A 20,550-nucleotide genomic window follows, 5' to 3' on the forward strand; every position below is an offset into this window, starting at 1 on the left:
TTCGTTCATCAAATTTGGAGAACGGATGCGTCTGTACGGACAGCGTGTGGACCACACAAGTGTCCGTCCGTTGGCCATTGGGCCCGGCTTGTAAATGGACTACCAAAAAAAAAACGTACTCGCGGATTGAGGGAGTATATATAAATTGATCGTAACACTAGGGTTCAACTAAAATGGAAATGTCCGTAAAGTCATTATTTGTTCGTTCCCTACGGCATTAATTTTTGGCATACTCATATTTTTTTGCATCTCTTAATTCTATGTCCCCCAAATGTGCTGACGTTTGTTCAACGGTGTTTCTACCAATGGACTGGTGAATGAACTAGGTCTTTAAGATTTGTTTATTTCACGTGCATACTTAATGACAACAACCAAAGTTACATTGTTAATACACAAGTGTCTAATTTTGTAATTATATTCCGCGTACAAGTCTACTCACATTGCGTCAGCATTGAAGTGGGGCATGCAGGATCTCGCGAATATTTTATCTTTCTTTGATCTCAATATAGAACTTAATAGATTATTCACGCAAGATCATTTTGCCAAACCCTATTGGATGTTGTCTTGCCCAGCCACTAATATATAGACACATCAGCAGCGCAAGTCACTAGTGGAAAACAGGGCTTTCGTGGGAGCCTTTTGTCGCGGGCGCGCCTGCACCCGCGACAAATGGCCTGGCCACGTCGCCCAGAAACTATGTGGAGCGGGCAGGGCTTTTTGTCGCGCCCTTTTGTCGCGGGCCGTATCTCGACCCGCGACAAAAGGTGTCTGAGTGCTGGGGCTTCCTGTCGGCACCCCTTTTGTCGCGGGTCGTAATACGGCCTGCGACCAAAGGGCCATGGCTATATATAGACACGCAGCCAGCCCCCCCACCTTATTTTTTCCTTGGTGGTGAAGGTGGAGGTGTATGCTAGCTCATTTTTTCTACATGTGCACAAGAGGTGTTTGATGGAATGCTTGTAAGAGGGATGCCACTTGATTTTAGTTGATAAGATTTCTCCTCTTTTCGATCCTAAAAGGTTAGCCACTATTTTCTCGTATATATATATATATATATATATATATATATATATATATATATATATATATATATATATATACCAGCACTATTTTGCAACCGGTTGCAGAATAATATTCTGAGCACCGACTTGTACTTTTCTCGGACACAAGGTTGTACTTCCCGGATAACGGGGTTCAACTTTACGTCGAACTTACTCGAACTTCCCGTTTTCTTCAGAGGTACTGATTATACCTCGAGTTTCTCAACCATTTGTCGGAACTATGCAAATGATATACCGTTGGATAGATAATGAAAAACCGCAACTTTTTCATGTTCACACTTTTCACAGATTTTGCACGGTTTAAATTTAATTTTGAAAATACGAAAACGCTTCTATATGGCCAGAAAACGAACTTTTAGTTCGATTTTCGAATCGCTTATCGAAACTGTGCAAATGATATACCGTTGGAAATATAATGAAATTGCGCAACTTTTTCATGTTTTAAGTTTTTTCAAAATCCTCACAGTTTTTGAACAATTTTGAAAATACCGAAATTCGGACGTACTCAAAAACGAGCGGACAGTAATTTGGATGAATTTTTTCAACCGTTTGTCGGAATGGTGCAAATGATATGGCGTTGGAAAGCTATGGACTAGGCGCAACTTTCTTATTCGAATTATTTTCTCTAATTCCTTACAGTTTAAGAGAATAACTCGAATTACTCTCCGCCCGGTTTATGTGACGGGCACCAAATGATTTCCCCGCGATTTCCATTCGGAATATTTAAACAATGGAAATGCTATACGGTTGGAAAGCTGTCAAAATGGCGCATCTTTTTTGTGTCTACCATTCTTGCCAAATCCGAACGGTTTAAAACTAATTTTAGAAGTTTTGTAATCATGTTTCCGGTATATTTTGTGGGATAACGGTTTGAATTTGATGGCTTAGATCCATTTATTTGTTGTAAATGTTGTAGGTAATGAAATTAGACATATACTCTACCATATAAAGCTTTTGGTGACAATGATTGAAGTGGTTGGTGATCAAATCGATGAGATTTGAACAATAGATTTCCGCCTCGTAAAAACAGAGCATTGAACTTCCCTCGACACGAACTTGCACTTCTAGGGAAATGCGGTTGTACTTCTCGGCGCTGTTTTCACGAAAGTGTTCAGTAAAATGACTATAAGTTTCTCATACGGTATTCGTTTGAGGTCCATGGCCACACAAAATGCTCAGCACAACCACGCGCATCTGAACTTCCCACGACATGTCCTTGTACTGCTTGGCCTTCGTGGTTGTACTTCCTGGAAATGTTTTGATACTAGTGTGTTTTATAAAAACTAGCATGTGTGCTTCAAAATGATAATGTTAGATTGTCCCTATATTCTATTTTAAGAGATTATGCACTTCTCGAATCTTAATATTTGAACTTCACAATGTTGCTATGTGAACTTATGTGGGGGTATTTTCTTCATGTAATTACTGCTTGTACTTACTGTTGTCTCCGCCTGTACTTCTCAGAATCAATGCTCGTACTTCCTTGCATATGACGGGATAATTTTGTTTTTTCTACATTTGGACTTTGTCGGGTTTCTTATACTTCCTATATTAAGTGGGTGTATTGCTCGTGTTGAATGGTTGTACTTCTCATTGTCAAGTATATGAACTTCTTTACAGGTGATGAGATTATTATTGTTTTTTCCTATGTGAACTTAGGTGGGAGTATTTTTCTTTGAACACTTTTAATTCATGTAATTACCGCTTGTACTTACTGTTGTCTCCGCCTGTACTTCTCGGAAATCACTGCACGTACTTCCTCGCAGATGACGGGATTATTTTGTTTTTTCTACATTTGGACTTTGTCGGGTTTCTTGTACTTTTCTATATTAACTGGACGTACTGCTCGTGCCAAATGGTTGTATCTCTCGTTTTCAAGTATATGAACTTCCTCACGGGTGACAGGATTATTTTTGTTTTTTGTACATTTGGTGTCGGTTTTCTTGTACTTCCTATATTAAGCGGGTGTACTGCTCGTGTTGAATGGTTGCACTTCTCCGCATCAACTATTTGAACTTCCTCACGGATGACGGGATTTCTTTTACTTCCTATAATAACTGCTTGTACTGCTCGTGTTAAATGGTTGTACTTATCTGTGTCTAGCATTTGAACTTCCTCGCGGATGACCGGATTATATTTTTTTGTACATTTGGATTTTCTCGGTTTTCTTGTACTTCATATATTAAGCAGGTGTACTGCTTGTGTCGAATACTTGTACTTATCAGCGTCAAGTAGTTGAACTTCCTCGTGGATAACAAGATTATTTTGTTTTTTCTACATTGGTTTTCTAGAACTTTCAATATGAAGTAGGTGCACTGCTCGCGCCAAATAGTTGTACTTCTCAACCACAAGTATTTGACTTTCACTCCGGATGACTAGATTATTTTCTTTTTCTCCATTGGTTTTCTAGTACTTCCAAACAGTTCTTGACACTCCAAACAGTAAAACGTATTACAAAAAGTACAAGCTGATGCATACCGGAAGTGCAGGTTGATACCTAACAAAAGGTCGACGATGGAGGTCGCCGATAGCAAGAAGTAGGGCGTTAAGCGGCTGCATGTATCTTCTTCGGGAGGATTATCATTTGCACTTTCTAAACTTACCCTGTATACTTTCGGTAGTCACAGCTTGTACTTCCCGTGAGATAAAAGTATATGTTTTTATTATTTTTATGTACTACAAGATGAACCTTGTACTACACTTCACCGATGTATCCAGCGGTCTGAATTTTTCCTGCATATTAGCAGTCTGAATTTCGCCTACATATGAACTGCATGCTGCTGCTCGTGCGCGTGAAGGTAGTATAAAATTCGTGTCTCAGCAGTACAAACATTTACACACACAAAAAAAAACCATCAGCAAGCTCAGACGCCTCTTTGGCCGTCTGGTGGATGGGGACTCGCGGCCGTGGTGTATGCACCGGTGGCACGACAGGACCAAGCATTGGCGCTCGAGCTCGGTACAGAAAACGTGCAGCAATGGCCCTATACGCATGAAGTCTACAGAAAATGCAAACAAAAATCTAGAGCAATCAGTTGTGCTGAATACTTTTGTTAAGCACATACGCGCGCGCATGTACACACAAATTCAAGCACACAAGGCAGCAATGCATGGTAGACGTAATTAAACATCTATACTTTCGTTAAGCACCAAGTGTACTGCATTTATTACCAAATCTGAGCTGCTGTGTGGGAGGGGAAACAGAACGAAGATATTAGAGCGGAAGAGGCTAATAACAAGAGCGACGAGGTGGCTCTCTGGCCCGGTGGTGGTGCCACAGGGGGGAGGCCAGCGCGCACCATCGGTGAACAACGGGCGGCCGTGGAGACCGTGGTGCCGCTGTTCTCAATGAGCACACCCGGACGTTTGCCAGAGAAAGCTCAGGCCTATCTCTGAAAAAGTTCAGACGTACATGGGGCGTCAGTTCAAGCGGAGGCATGAGATATCACTGGCAGCGCCGCCGGGATTCAGGGAGGCTGCCAGCATATGGCGTCGGGTGAGGACTGAAGGACGACAGAGCAGTCAGAAGGTGAGGGGCGCCATGGGCCTCCTGGCCGTGCCTCCCTGGATACCCTGTTCGCAGATTGAGTTGGCTCGCGCGGAGCAGGATGGGGGTCGCTCCGTGCGGCGTGTGAGGAGCTGATTTTCGGCGACCGTGCGGTGGTCTTGTGCAGGTCCGGCGCGGAGTCCTTGCCGCTGCTGCGCGGAGTCCCGGTGGCCAGCAGATATCAGTCTATGCGGGCGCTCTCGAGGAAGTAGCGCCGGCGCGGCAGAACAACGGTTGAACAGAGGAGGAAGTGTGCGAGATGGCGGTGCAGGAAGTCCATGACCGCCGGACGCGCAAGCTCGCGGCTTCACTGGCGGAGCAGAGCGAGCACGCTGCTGCTGCGAGGACGAGCTGCTGCCCAGGACAAGCATGTACTGCTGGTTAGGAGCTGCTTTCGGGTCGACGACGGCAAACGGTGGGGCTTACCTACTCGATGCAGAGGACGTAGCAGCGGTGGCTGGCTCTCATCGTTCTGTGGGCGACACAGCGAGGCAGCGGCTGGTGAGCCGGGGCGAGGGCCACCGGTAGCGCAGCACCTCTGACCTGCAGCGCCACGCGGACAAGGCGGGAGGCAGCCCGGAGACGTGGGGGAGCGGGAGGAAGGGCGGCCGCCGCCGCGCTCGATAGTGGGGAGGCCAGCCGCTGCGCACGTCGTAGGGGAGGCCAGCCGTCGGCGCGCGTGCTGGAGCCTGCCGCGGCGGCGTGGAGGCCCTGAGACGGGTGGCGGGGCGAGGGAGCTGGGGCCTCCCCGGCGGCGAGGGAGCAGGGGGCCGGCCGGCAGGAAGAAGGTGGAGATCGTGGGGGAAGTTGGTTCGTTTCGTGAGGGTGGGGATTGGATAGGGTCGGTTTGTCCCTTTTTTTCCTGTCAATCCGCGCTCCGCATCGCTCCTATACGGTTGGACGGTGCTCAGAATATTATTTTGAGCACCGGTTGCAAAATAGTGCAACCCTATATATATATATATATATATATACATAGTCCATACAATACTAATTTTAGAAAGGTGATTGCATCTGATATATATATAATTGTACTTATGATGCAGATGAGTCATCCATGGATGTACGGTAACCGATGTGCTCCCGCTTTCGAGAGGGCGTGAATTCTTTCCTCGCTTGTGGCCGAGGCCAACAAGTCGAAGCAAGGTTTTATGTGCTGTCCATGTCTAAAATGTAAGAACGAGAAGGATTACTCTTGCTCAAGAGACATTAAGAGCCACCTGCTTCGGTTTGGATTCATGTCCAGCTATAATGTTTGGACCAAGCACGGAGAAGAAGGGGTTATGATGGAAGACGGCGATGAAGAAGAAGATAATGATGACCAGTACCGATCTATGTTCTCCGAATGCGATGATACCGCAATGGACGACAATGAAGAAGAAGGAGGTGAAGAACAGGCATCGGATGATCCTGTTGATGATGATCTTCGTCGGGCCATTTCTGATGCAAGAAGAGACTCGTGGCACGGATAAGGAGAGGTTGCGGTTCGACAAGATGTTAGAGGACCACCACAAATTGTTGTACCCAGAGTTGTGAAGATGGGCATAGAAAGCTGGGTAGCATATTGGAATTGCTGAAATGGAAGGCGAGAGGTCGGTGTGACTGACTCGGGATTTGAGAAATTGATGATAATATTAAAGAAGTTGTTTCCAAGAAATAATGAATTGCCCGTCAGTACATATGAAGCAAAGAAGCTTGTCTGCCCTCTAGGATTAGATGTGCAGAAGATACATGCATGCATTAATGATTGTATCCTCTACCGCGGTGAGAAGTACGAGAATTTGAATAAATGTCCGATATGTGGTGCATTGCGGTATAAGATCGGAAAAGATGACCCTGGTGATGTTGAGGGCGAGCCACCCGGGAAGAGGGTTCCTGCGAAGGTGATGTGGTATGCTCCAATAATACCACGGTTGAAACGTTTGTTCAGAAACAAAGAGCATGCCCAGTTGTTGCGATGGCACATGGAAGAACGTAAGAAAGACGCGATGTTGAGGCACCCCGCTGATGGTCGGCGGTGGAGAAACATCGGGAGAGAGTTCCCGGATTTTGCGGGTGAGCCAAGGAACTTATACTTTGGTCTAAGTACGGATGGCATGAATCCTTTTGGGGAGCAGAGCTGCAGATCACAGCACCTGGCCCGTGACTCTATGTATCTACAACCTTCCTCCTTGGTTGTGCATGAAGCGGAAGTTCATTATGATGCCAGTGCTTATCCAAGGCCCAAAGCAACCGGGCAACGACATTGACGTGTACCTAAGGCCATTAGTCGATGAACTTTTGGAGTTGTGGGCCAAACCAGGTGTACGTGTGTGGGATGAGCACACCGAGCAAGAATTTGACCTACGAGCGTTGCTATTCGTAACCATCAATGATTGGCCTGCTCTCGGTAACATTTCGGGACGGACGAACAAAGGATACAATGCATGCACACACTGTTTAGATGAGACTGAAAGTAAATATTTGGAAAAAAGCGAGAAAAGTTGTGTACCCGTTCAATCGTCGTTTCCTTCCGCGCAAGCATCCCTTAAGAAAAAAGGCAAGCATTTCGATGGCGAGGCAGACCGCCGTCCGAAGCCTTTCCCCCGTAGTGGTGCTGATATATTTGACATGGTCAAGGATTTAAATGTTATCTTTGGAAAGGGTCCAGGCAGTCAACCTGTTCCGAAAGACTCCGACGGACACGCGCCCATGTGGATGAAGAAATCTATATTTTGGGAGCTAGAATATTGGAAAGCCCCGGAAGTCCGCTCTCGCAATCGACGTGATGCACCTGACCAAGAATCTTTGTGTGAATATTCTAGGTTTTCTCGGGCGTGTATGGGAAGTCAAAAGATACAACGAAGCACGTGAGGACCGAAACATCATAAAGGACGAGACGACAAGCATCCAGGGAAGTTTGAAGGGCCCGCCAGCCTACGCTCTTACCAAACAAGAGAAGGAGATCTTTTTTGAAGCCCTATTCAGTATCAAGGTTCCGTCTGGTTTCTCGTCGAATATAAAGGGGATAGTAAATATGAAGGAGAAAAAATTCCAGAACCCGAAGTCCCATGACTGTCACGTGCTTATGACACAATTGCTTCGGTTGCATTGAGGGGACTTCTATCGGAAAATGTTCGACTAGCCATTGTGAAGATATGTGCATTCCTCAACGCAATTTCTCGGAAGGTAATGGATCCGAAACTTTGTCGGGATTACGGGAAGATGTGGTCGAATGTCTTGTCGGCTTCAAGTTGTTGTTCCCACCATCCTTCTTCAATATTATGACGCACCTCCTCGTTCACCTAGTTGAAGAGATTAGAATTCTCGGTCCCGTATTTCTACACAATATGTTCCCCTTCGAGAGGTTCATGGGAGTCTTAAAGAAATATGTTCATAACCGAGCTAGGCCGGAAGGAAGTATCTCAAAGGGCTATGGAACCGAGGAGGTCATTGAGTTTTGTGTTGACTTTCTTCACGACCTTAAGCCGATTGGTGTTCCTGAATCTCGGTATGAGGGGAGGCTGACTGGAAAAGGCACACTAGGAAGGAAATCAAGGGTGTGCAGGGACAAGATTTCTTTCAATCAAGCACACTACACGAGTTCTATACAATTCCATCTTGGTGGCTCCGTACATCGAGAAACATAAGAATGCTTTACGAGAAATAAACCCGGGCCAGCCCGAGTCCTTGATTACACGTGAACACATGAATACCTTCGGCAGTTGGTTGCAAAGACATCTCATTAATGACCCATCTCGCTGTGGAGCAGCTGTACTTGTTGGCTAGGTTACCATCTTCAAACATATGTACATTCCAAGGGTACGAGATAAATGGGAATACATTTTACACGATGGACCAAGATAAAAAGAGCACCAACCAAAACAGCGGTGTCCGCTTCGATGCAAAAGACGAGAATGGGCAGACCACCACATATTATGGATACATAGAGGAGATATGGGAACTTGACTATGGTCCCACTTTTAAGGTCCCTTTGTTTCGGTGCAAATGGGTGAGGCTCAGCGGTATACATATTGACGATAAGTACGGTATGATAACGAGTGGATCCCAACAATCTTGCGTACTCGGACGAGCCATTTGTCCTAGCCAGCGAGGTGGCTCAAGTTTTCTACGTGAAGGACATGTCTAGCAAATCAAGAAAAAGAAATCAACAAAAGAATACATCAACCGAGGAGCCAAAGCGCCACATAGTTCTTTCGGGGAAAAGAAACATCGTGGGAGTGGATGAGAAGACGGACATGTCGGAAGATTATAATAAGTTTAAAGAAATTCCGCCCTTCACGGTGAAAATTGACCCAAGCATCTTACTAAATGATGAAGATTCTCCATGGCTACGGCGTAGAAGATCACAACACTAGATGGCGATGTAATAATGTATTCTTCATATATAGTTCCCAAGACAATCTCTACATTTATGTAATAATGAGAACCCTTTCCCCAACACTGTTAGAGGGAAAAAGAAATTTTTCCGAGGAGCAGCTTCCGAAGATGCCGTAGGGCGTGTGCACCAACGACATCTTCGAGAAGCTGCGCCACGGGAGATTTCCCAACCCTTTCCTTCATCCATGGGAATGAAACTGTGCTTGTCTTGTTCATCTGCTTGGCAAGGCGTATTGATGCTCCTTTTATAGGCACGGCACCGCTTCTACTTTGTCTTGTTCCTTCGACAGGGCGTGGTGTGCTACATGCTTTATCTCATCGAGCATTGCGTCCACCCACGCATCCTTATCCTGCCGACAGCTTTAGTCCCGGTTGCAACCACCAACCGTGACAAAAGGTTACCGACACATCCTTATCCTGCCGACAGCTTTAGTCCCGGTTGCAACCACCAACCGTGACAAAAGGTTACCGACACATCCTTATCCTGCCGACAGCTTTAGTCCCGGTTGCAGCCACCAACCGTGACAAAAGGTTACCCGCACATCATCCCCCCAGATAAGGCCCTCCTAGATAAGCCTCCCCCAGTCTTTTGTCCCGGTTTGAGCCTCCACCCGGGATGAAAGTTTCGCGCGCCTCTTCGTTCCCGCCTATTTTCTTCCCGCATTCCCGCCATTTTTTCACTATATATATGTAGGCCTTGGACTCATATCTGCAAACCTCATCACTCTCTCCCATGGCTTCCATCGTATGTCTAACACCCCGGGAGGCGGAGGCGCTTTGCGCCTCGAACTACCCCTGCCCGCCCGGCTACCGCGTCCCGACCGGCTGGTTGCTGAGCGTCGGTGGCGCCTGTTGGACCTGCGTTGTGCCCTAAGGTTAGCAAAGAACGCGTCGGGGGACTGCGCCCTCCACTGGCGCATCAACTGCTCGTCGCGCTCGGCGATGGCGATCCTGCGCTGCACCTGGCGATGCCGGTGACGGTCCTCGTCGTCGACGAGGCACGGCGGTGGCGCGAGGAACTCCGCCTCCTCTAGCGATTCAACATCCGGGAAGTTCATGTCGTGCCCTGGCCGCCGAAAGCGCCACGCCGCCGCGTCGTAGCGCGCGCCGCCTCCTCCGGCGTGTTGTACGTGCCGAGGGTGAGGCGGAAGCCACCGGCGCGTATCTCGGCGGTGAACCTACCGCTCGGACGCACTCGAACGCCACGGAAACCGGACGCCCCTCGACGACGTGGAGGCATCCCGGAGATGAATGAGCGGAGGCGGTGGTGACGTGTGGTTGCGCCCGCACTCGTCGCTCTATATAGCGCACGCGGGGCATGGCACGTGTAAGCGGTGGCTACACGTCGCATGCCGGCGTCGGCGGGGCGAGGCATGTGGTAGCGGTGGCTACACGTCGCACGCCGGCGTCGGCGGGGCGAGGCACGTGGAAGCGGTGAAACGTTTGATATGATGCGAGATGCAAATAGTTATATGCATGTCATATTCATGTTCATTCGATTTTTCTGATCAATTTTCATATATAAAACTTTTGTATTTGAGGTACCATTCAAAAGTTATTGAAATAATAGTTTTATTAAGTTAAAATAGAAAAAAAGGGGTGAAGAGGGGAGATGGCTGATCCGTGGCACAACCCATCCAACGGCTCTAGGCCGTTGGATTCAAACGGCCGAGCCGTTGGATGGGCTGTGCCACGGATCAGCCAACTCCCTCCTACCCTTTGTCGCGGGTTGAGCCACGGCCCGCGATAAAGGCCCCCCTTTTATCGCGGGTGGTGGCACGGCCCGCGATAAAAGGGGGGCCTTTTATCGCGGGTCGTGCCACCACCCGCGATAAAAGGGGGGTAGGTATATAACCTGGGCGCCGCGGGCGGTGCCTCCACCCGCGACACCCGGAGGCCAACACTTAGCGAATTTGCGCCGCCAGGCTGCCCGATTTTCCACCGCCGCCCGCCGTCGCCGCGTCGAGCTCCTCCGGCTTCCTCTCCGCGCCCTCTCCGCCCTCTCCGCGCCCTCTCCGCCCCGCCGCGCCCGTCCGTGCCGCGCGCGCCGCCGCCGTGTGCCGATCCTCGGCGCCGCCCGCCGACCCCGGCGCCGCCCCGCCGTGCCGACCACCGCCGCCGCGCCCCCTCCGCCCGCTGCGCGCGCAGGTAGACCACCGCGCGCCGCCGTCAGCCGGCCGGCGCCCCCGGCCCTTTTTTTATTTTTTTTATTTTTGAGTTAATTATTAGTTAGTGGGTTAATTAGTTAGTTTATTTTAGTATTTAGTAAGTTTTTTTGTAAGTATTTTAGTATTTAGTAAGTTTTTTTGTAAGTATTTTAGTATTTAGTAAGTTTTTTTGTAAGTATTTTAGTATTTTAGTATATATATAGATTATTTTAGTAAGTTTGTTTGTAATAAGTATGTAAGTATTTTAGTATTTTAGTATATATATAGATTATTTTAATAGTTAGTTTATAGTTATTTTATATATGGTTAAATAGCTAGTTATCTTGTATATATATAGTCAGTATATAGTTAGTATAGTACCGACGCCGACACCGACGCCGCAACTCCCTCTTTTCTCGCCCTCTCGCGAAAACCATCGACGCCGCAACTCCCCTCTTCTCTCCCTTCTCGCGAACAACCGACGCCGACACCGGCGCGCCCTCTCCCTCTCGCCAACACATCTCTCTCCCTCTCGCGAAAATCACCGACGCCGCAACTCCCTCTCTTCTCTCCCTCTCGCGAAAACCATCGACGCCGCAACTCCCTCTCTTCTCTCCTCTCGCGAAAACCATCGACGCCGCAACTCCCTCTCTTCTCTCCCTCTCGCGAACAACCGACGCCGACACCAGCCCTCTCCCTCTCGCAAACACCTCTCTCTCCCTCTCGCGAAACCACCGACGCCGCAACTCCCCTCTTCTCTCCCTCTAGGGTTAGTTTAGTTTTTGGTTAGCTAGGGTTAGGGTTTGGTTTGGGTTAGAACATGTACTTATCGATTTAATTTTTTGCAGAAACAATGGATCCATTCGAACGGGACTTGGAACAGGAAGACATTTTCGCGAACATAATCCGCGATGGTCATGGAGAAGCCGGCGGCTACGGTGATCATGGAGAAGCCGGCGGCTCCGGTGATCATGGAGAAGCCGGCGGCTCCGGTGCTGGAGAAGCCGACGGCTCCGGTGATGGAGAAGCCGACGGCTCCGGTGATGACGAGGTATACGATTAGTATAGATGCATTAATGGAATTCTATATGTACATATGTATATAAATTAATTAATTTTTATTCTCTTAGGCCTCCGAAGATAAGTTGGACAAACGAGGCCCGGCAAAGAAGTTGACCAAAAAAGACCACTTCACAATTGAAGCTATATCACCGGAAGGCCAACCTGTGGCACCCTCACTTGTCAGAACGAAATTTAAAAATCAGTGCGGAGTTCTGGTTAGGGATTCTCTCCCGATCACTATTAGAGAATGGAACAAGACCAAGAAGGTGTCCGAAAATCAGGTTGCCGATAGGTACAAAAACACACTTTTTGACGACCTCATGGCACATTTCACTTTGCCAGATCTGGGATCGGAGTCTGAGAATGCTAAGCAGAGGGCGCTAGTGAAGAAATGGGCTCTTAAGAAGATGGGGGAACTTTTTCGGGCGTATAAGAACCGGTTATGGGCAACTTATAAGGCCGAGAAGAAGCCTCCAGTATTCGAGAACTATCTATCGAAGCAGGAGCATAATTGGGAAGAATTTGTGAAGTACAAAGAATCAGAGGAGGCTGTGAACCTGTCGAAGAAAAACCAGAAGAATGCAAGCGAGAAGAAATATCACCATCATACGGGGCGAGGGGCTACGAAGTAGCCATGCCTAAGTGGGATGCACAAGAGGCTGAGATGGAGCGGAATGGGATCACTCCGGAACCCACGCGAGAAGGATGGGACATTAGGGCTCGAAATTGGTTCCTCGCGCATGGCTGTGAGTATGACATGAAGACAGGGAACATTGTTGAAAGTGACAAGCAGGGTTAGGGTACCCAGGGAAAAATGGATTGAAGTGACGGCAGAAATAAAGGCGGGAAAACTAAAGTTTGCTCCCGATAGAGAGAAAGACTTGCTGACGCTTGTCCTCGGTAATCCCGAGAAGGGAGGACGAACAAGAGGCTTCGGCCCTAGTGTTCCGTGGTCGCTTGGGTTTCCGGCCGACGCGGAGACTTATAGAAGCCGAGCGAGAGCTAAACAACGCGAGCTGCAGGTGCGGAATGACCGGATGGCCGAGTTTCAACGCCGACTTGACCAGCAGCAGCGGGAGATTCAGCAGCAACAGCTGGAGATAAATGAACTAAAAGGACAGCGCCAGCCAGATAATACCGCCGGCATATCTCAGCAGCGAGACAGCAGCGTTGCCGACTCGGAGGTGGCACCGCCTTTGAAGATGATAGATGGCGGTCCTGGCGACCCCATGGATGGAATCAAGGAGCAAACACCTTGTGATCTCCATGACGTGTTCAGGAACGTATCTGTTAAGGTGGCGGTCGGCTATGTCTTACCTGCATTTGGAGCTGAAGGTGAGCCGGCAACATGGCATGGCAATGAGATTCCAGCTGGCTATGCTCGTGTCGGGGTGGATTCAGTTGTACCGTCGTGGGAGACATTGCAGCTCGATATCCCTGGAGGTGATGGGGGTTACACTCCGAGAGGTGCTCGGGAGAAATCATTCTCCGGGAAAAGAAGAACATCAAGCTGCCAGTGCTGGGTAGCCCCTAGTACCGGTCGTCCCAGGTCACCATCACCTCCTCCAGGTGATCGCAGGCCACCATCACCATCACCTCCTCCAGGTGATCGCAAGCCACCATCACCTCCTCCTACGGATCACATGTCGACACCATCACCCCATGGGTACGACGTCGACCACGACATCCGTAGTCCATCTCCATCTCCAGGCGCCGCCGCCTCCGCCCACTAAGACTCGGTATGCACCCGGCCGGAAGCGTTTCAAGAGTCCTACCCGCAAGTTGTCGCCCCTCCCAAGAGTACCAAAGGTTCCTCCCCCCGTCCTTGGGATCTTACCGTCGAGCAAAATGCGGCCGCTGTTGCGAAACACAACTATGATCATTTCCATAAGCCAAAACCTCCAGCGCCAGAGCCATTCACCGAGAAGCAAATAGCATATGCTACTTCTTTTCTGAACACACCATCGCAATATGACTTGCACGAGAAAAAGGATGACTATACACGCCACCTTGCGAAGGTAATTGATGACAAGGCTAAAAAGAAGAAGGAGGATGACGAGGCTAAGAAGAAGAAGGAGGATGACGAGGCTAAGAAGAAGGAGGATGGCAGGGCTAAGGAGAAGGATAGTGCTAGCACGAGCAAATCATCAGCCGGGAAGAAGACAAGTGCACCCCTCAAGGCGCCCAAGCAAACGACAAAAGGCAAAAAAAGAAAGGAAGTTTCCCAGCTCGGAGAACAGGCCAAACAATCGATCCCAGCACTCAAAGTGTTTGATGTTCCCAAGCTGTACCGGGAACATGGTGAAGGTTTCAATCTGGAAGAAGCTGAGGCGCTAGCGGCTTCGATGTCCCGTACCGTGGAGGAATTGCTGAGTGCCGCAGATGTTGCACTACCCTTTGCCGACATAGCTCCTACATTTGTCTACGGGGCCGACTTGGTCGGTAGAGAGCGGCTGGATAAAATGCCAACGCATATGCGGAATTTGCATCAGTGGTACCTTGATGCGTGCAAGGAGAACCAAAAGTACATCGTGGCGAAGATCCCACGTGAATATTACTACCGAAAGGAGGAGATCCATATTGAGATGAATGAACTCGGCAGTTATTCAATTTAGAAGCCCTCGACAAATCTCTCATGAGCTGCTATTGCTTGTAAGTTGTTAACTACATCTAAATTCATTTTCATTCAGTTCATGTTCGTTTTCATTGCATATACTCATTATATCTTATGTGTTCTCTTATGCAGACTGAAGATCAGTGAATGCAAAAGTAATAATATTATCAATATTGGGTTTGTTGACCCCGATAAAGTACATGTTCAAACGGTAAAGCATAGCGCGTTAGATACGGGGGGAAACCTACTAAGGTTTTTGGGGGAGCAAAATTTCTGTGATTCAATACTGTTTCCTTACAACTACGAGTGAGAGTCTTAATGATCTTTTATGCACATTCAGTTTTGCTTACTCGATGTTAAGTGTAATTCCTGACGTATATACATAAACATGTGCAGCTTCCACTTGGATTCTACTAGACATTCAACTTGATAAGGGAATAGTTGAAGTAAGGGACCCAATGAGTAGAGGCTCGGACGGGTTCCGCGACCTGCAGAAGTTGCTCCAAGTGTAATTTCCTTCATCGCCGCGCTATATCTTTCGTGAGATATCAATTAATTATCCACTCATTCAATCATTCTTTTGCCTGGCAGGACTTGGAAAGCTTTCAAGAAAAACATTAAGGGTACCTGGGCGGAGAAGCTAACATTTACTACTGTACCGTGCGCCCAGCAGCCACAAGGGACGAATCTATGTGGATACTACGTTTGCGAGTTCATTCGCATGTTAACCACTGAGAAGCAGAACAATAATAAATTCAACGTAAGCAATAAAATTCACAACTTTATTTATTTTCGTCAATATTTCGTTATCACATTGATATAGTCATACTCATCATCTCATTTTCCTATATAGGTCGACTACATGCGGGACACACTCGAACCAAAGGAACACCTACTAGGAATTGCGGAGGAAGTGGCGGGAGTTTTGCTTAGAGAAGTAATAGACAACAACGGCTTGTTTAGTCCAAATAGGCGCTCTCCCTCTCCCAAAGTTTAATTAGTCCCGGTAGTCGTGAGCTCATGTATATATATATGTAAGGGGAATCGACTTTTGTTTCCAATATTTGGTTGATCAATCTATATATAAATGAACGTGTGTACAACTTCTAGTAGCGTATAAATATATGCAACTTTTATTTCGAATAAAAGGGGCGGTGGCGGCGGGGGCGGGGTGGGGGGGCTGCATCCCTCAAACCCTAAAGCAGCAGGTTTACGGGAGCGCCACGTCGAGGACCTTTTGCCGCGGGTGGTAATACCGCCCGCGACAAAAGGGTCTGTCCACTGCGCGCCCCGCGTCCGCCACGTGGTCGACCATATGTCGCGGGTGGTAAGTGACCCGCGACAAAAGGTGGACCTTTTATCGCGCCTCCGTTGTCGCGGCTGGCCGCCCGCGACAAAAGGGGCTTACCACCCGCGGCAAAAGGCCTCTTCTCCACTAGTGAGTGATGAGCTGGATTAATGCTCAAGAATGGCCAAAGTTTTAGTCAGCCACTAAATAATTGACAAATCCGCAATACCACATCACATGTTACATTACTTAAAGGAACCTAGAAAAATTCGTTGGAGGGATAAATAAAGATCAAGACCTGTTACATTGTCTTAATTTAGAAAAATCCAAACATAAACAGAACCTATAGCTTAGTTTATTCTTTAGTAAAATTAATATAAATGGAAGTAGGTCAAAGTTTGTTAAACGAAAGATTTTCAGAAAAAAATATCTACTCCCTCCAATTTATATTAATTGACTTTAATATGGATGTATCTAGAACTAAAATGTGTCTAGATGCATCCATATTAGAGTCAATTAATATGAACCTGTACCTAGTGTTCCCTATGGGAGTTAAATTAATGAATCCAACAACATACATTTCCCCACCAAGTTCAGGTATACTATTTTGGTAATAGAAATTTTAAAAGATCACAATTCTAATTCTATTTAATATTCATATATGCTGCTCCTACGAACTAAAGAACATAACCCAAGACCTGTATGAAAATTCTAAATAAGAAATGGAATGATATAATCAATTTTCAAAAACCGCAACATGTTCTTTGATCTTACAAAAAAAGAAACCTTCTACGTCTTGCATGTACTCTCTCACAATCTTTCACTCTCTATGTCTCTCCCCTCTCTCTCTATGTCTCTCTCTCCTTCTAATTAACTTAATTTTTTTGAAAGTTCCTATACAATATTATTCAAGCCAAGCCATTAATGTATTTTTAGAGTCCTATGTAATTCTAGAGGAGGCGACAAATGGTTTAATTGTGCAAGAAACAATGCATGCTACTCTCAACAGTCTATTTACCTTATTTATTTACACTAATTGCATGTTACTAATTCAGGTAAGAGCTAATAACCACATCTAGCACAAGAGAAGCTTATGCACAACCAATCCACAAACATATATTCTAGAGACAAAATTCCATGGTTAATATACGTGCACATAATTGAAATCCAATTTCACGTTAGACAATGGTCAAATAATTAACCGTGGCATTTGAAACTTATAATATTTCTAAATTTTCGATGCATTGTGCATGTGTTTAGATTTTTCAACATGATACATATTGGTTGAGCAAAAACTGATTCTCAAATTTTGTAGAACGATGAATACTGCTCGAGCATTATGATATAGTTTGCATGCCATATACAAGTAATCCTTGTAACCCATTGTGCCAAAGTATCATCAACGTCCTAAGATTTTGTCTAATATACTCCATTTTCAACACCTTTGTTGTTCTTCATTTCAAAACGTTGTATTCTAGTTTAATATATTATTTATCTTTTGGGCAACTATTTGTTTAGCAAACTTTTTTTTTGTCTAACTTACGAATAAACTGGCAGTAAATGCCATTTCTATATGAAAAATAGATAAAAGCTAGGATTGTGTGTTCGTATTGATAGTCACTGAAGCAGCGCCGTCCCTAATCAAGGCAAAGCTCCCGCCAACACAAGCTTACATATAACGTGACCAACACATCGAACCATGAGGGAAGGGGTCCAACCTCGTCAATGGTCATCTTTTCGGAGCACAAAAAAATATACTTCCTCCGTTTAGAAATATGTGTCTCAACTTTAGCTAGATTCAAATCTATCTCTAACTAAAATATATCTAGATATATCCGTATCTAGATAAAAGTGAGACATTTATTTTTAGACGGAGGGAGTACCAATTTTGTTAAGGCTGGCCATAGTGCAAAGTATCATATAGTGGTATCATCTATATGATATAAGTCTATGATACTACCCCTTTAGTGGTTAGTATCATCTAGTAGTATCATAAATTTATGATATTTAATTATTTGTAGAATTTCAATGCAATTATGTGTATATGATGTATTTGATATTAAATTTTCTAGTTTCACGTGCTATGATACAGTATCATATTATGATACCACTAGTATATCTCTTCTCATTAATTATAGCGCCACATCAGATTTTTTCCAAGGTGGCATGCATGATACTCCTTATGATACTAGCACTATGGCTAGAGCTGAGAATAAAACCAAGTCTGCCTAGCTACCATCCCACTTCTCCACCGTACAAAAACAAATACTCCAGGGTAGTAAAAGCTGATCCAGCGTACAACTGTAACCATACCAGACCACCCCAGTCACCATTGTATTGTTTGTACTTTCAAAACACCAAGGGCCTCCCCCTCCAGGCCTCCACTCTTTTATAAAGGGATTTCTATTTTCGTGCCCTCGTTTCCTTAGTTGTACTCAGTTTTCCCCAGCTCCTTAGTTTTTCCTCAGTTTTACCCAAACTTTTGTCTGAAACCATCACACGTGATGTAACGGCCAGTTGCCCGACGGTTGACCGTTATCTTCTGACTAGTGGGGCCACGTAGAGCCCGCAAAGACACGTCAGACCATCCATCTTTGTTTGACCGTAAGCATCGCTGTATCCCTGACCAAAACGCGAACGAGTGGGGCTTCGGTATATCGAATGACAAGTGGGGCCATGACGCTGATACAAGGGGCAATACACGGGTAGGATTAGATTTTTAAATGGAGCTCTACAGCGATGGCACGGAGGAGGTGGCATGCGGGGTGCCGAGATGAGATCGACGTCCACAATGAACTGCATGAGGCGAGACCAGACGCATTAGATAGATATGAACTAGACGCGTTTAACCATGCAAAGAAGAGAAGAAATGGTCGACGACATCGAAGACTACGTCAAAACTTTGACTGACCGTGTCGGACACGAACACGAGCAATGTAGAGAAAACTAGTGTCTCTCCTTTCTGGCGTGTATAGGTGGGTGCTAGGAGAGTGTGGTGGCGAAGGGAAAGACCTCGCGGCGGTCTGTGGCGTCCAGCATAGCGGGTCGGCGTGGCCGTGCCCACAGCGGCGTGCATGCATGTTCGGCATTGGCATCAGCATGTACGTTCGGCATTGGCCTCGGCGGTATCTCTGGTGTGTCGGTGATCGAATGAGGGGACGGGATTGAGGGTGCATCCCGACGTTGACCTAGCGGTGGCGGCGAGCATAGCCGTTCGACCATGCCGATATCGGCATCGGCATCGTTTGGAGTCCGTGGTGCTCGAATCAAGTTGGGATTTGTTTCTCGTAGGCCAAAATGAATTTGAAACAAGTTTCATGTTGAAGGTTAGGTAACGAAAGTTTGTAACTATCCCAAAATTATACTAGCGCCATGGTGAGGTTCTTTTTGATAGAGCTATACGGTTGGGCAAACTTTTTTGACACTTTTTAGATAGGGTTCCTTGTTGTTACACGTATGGCATCATGTATGGAAAATTTGTGGTCATTTGGAGATGTTCGAAAAAATCACTTTGCTTAAGCGCATGCCGTTTCGTCTCGCTGAAACCAGCTTTTCTAACAAGGTGATTTTTTCTACCTTCTCTAAATAACCTCAAATTTCATACAGCTGATCTTCTATACATAGATAGATAGATTGTTTCGTTTTTACATTTTTCGAACTTTTTATTTCCCTTTATAATACCCAATTGATTTTCGGGTCAAAACCTCGAAAAACAGCATCATGTATGGCATCATTTCACCCTAAATTTCAAATTTTCTGAAACTTTCCCTTTTAGATATTCCTTGTTGTTATAGGTATGCCATCATGTATGCCAAACTTGGTTAGGTCTCACTGAAACCAGCTTTTGTAACAAATTAGGTGATGGTTTATCATTTTTTTGCGTGAAAAGTAATGGCAACAACAAATCGGTGATGGTTTATCATTTTTTTTGCGTGAAAAGTAATGGCTACAACAAATTGTTGATGGTTTATCATTTTTTTGCGTGAAAAGTAATGGCAACAACAAATCGGTGATGGTTTATCATTTTTTTTGCGTGAAAAGTAATGGCTACAACAAATTGTTGATGGTTTATCATTTTTTTGCGTGAAAAGTAATGGCAACAACAAATCGGTGATGGTTTATCATTTTTTTGCGTGAAAAGTAATGGCAACAACAAATCGGTGATGGTTTATCATTTTTTTTGCGTGAAAAGTAATGGCTACAACAAATTGTTGATGGTTTATCATTTTTTTGCGTGAAAAGTAATGGCAACAACAAATCGGTGATGGTTTATCATTTTTTTTGCGTGAAAAGTAATGGCTACAACAAATTGTTGATGGTTTATCATTTTTTTGCGTGAAAAGTAACGCCTAAAATAGTTTATAATTTTTAGCGCGTGAAAAATAATACGTAAAACCGCCCTTCGAGCATACTTAGAGGGTGGAAGCTAATTAACCGCCAACAGAGAGAGA

The sequence above is a fragment of the Lolium rigidum genome, chromosome 4 (assembly GCF_022539505.1).
Source record: "Lolium rigidum isolate FL_2022 chromosome 4, APGP_CSIRO_Lrig_0.1, whole genome shotgun sequence".
Classification (NCBI taxonomy): domain Eukaryota; kingdom Viridiplantae; phylum Streptophyta; class Magnoliopsida; order Poales; family Poaceae; genus Lolium; species Lolium rigidum.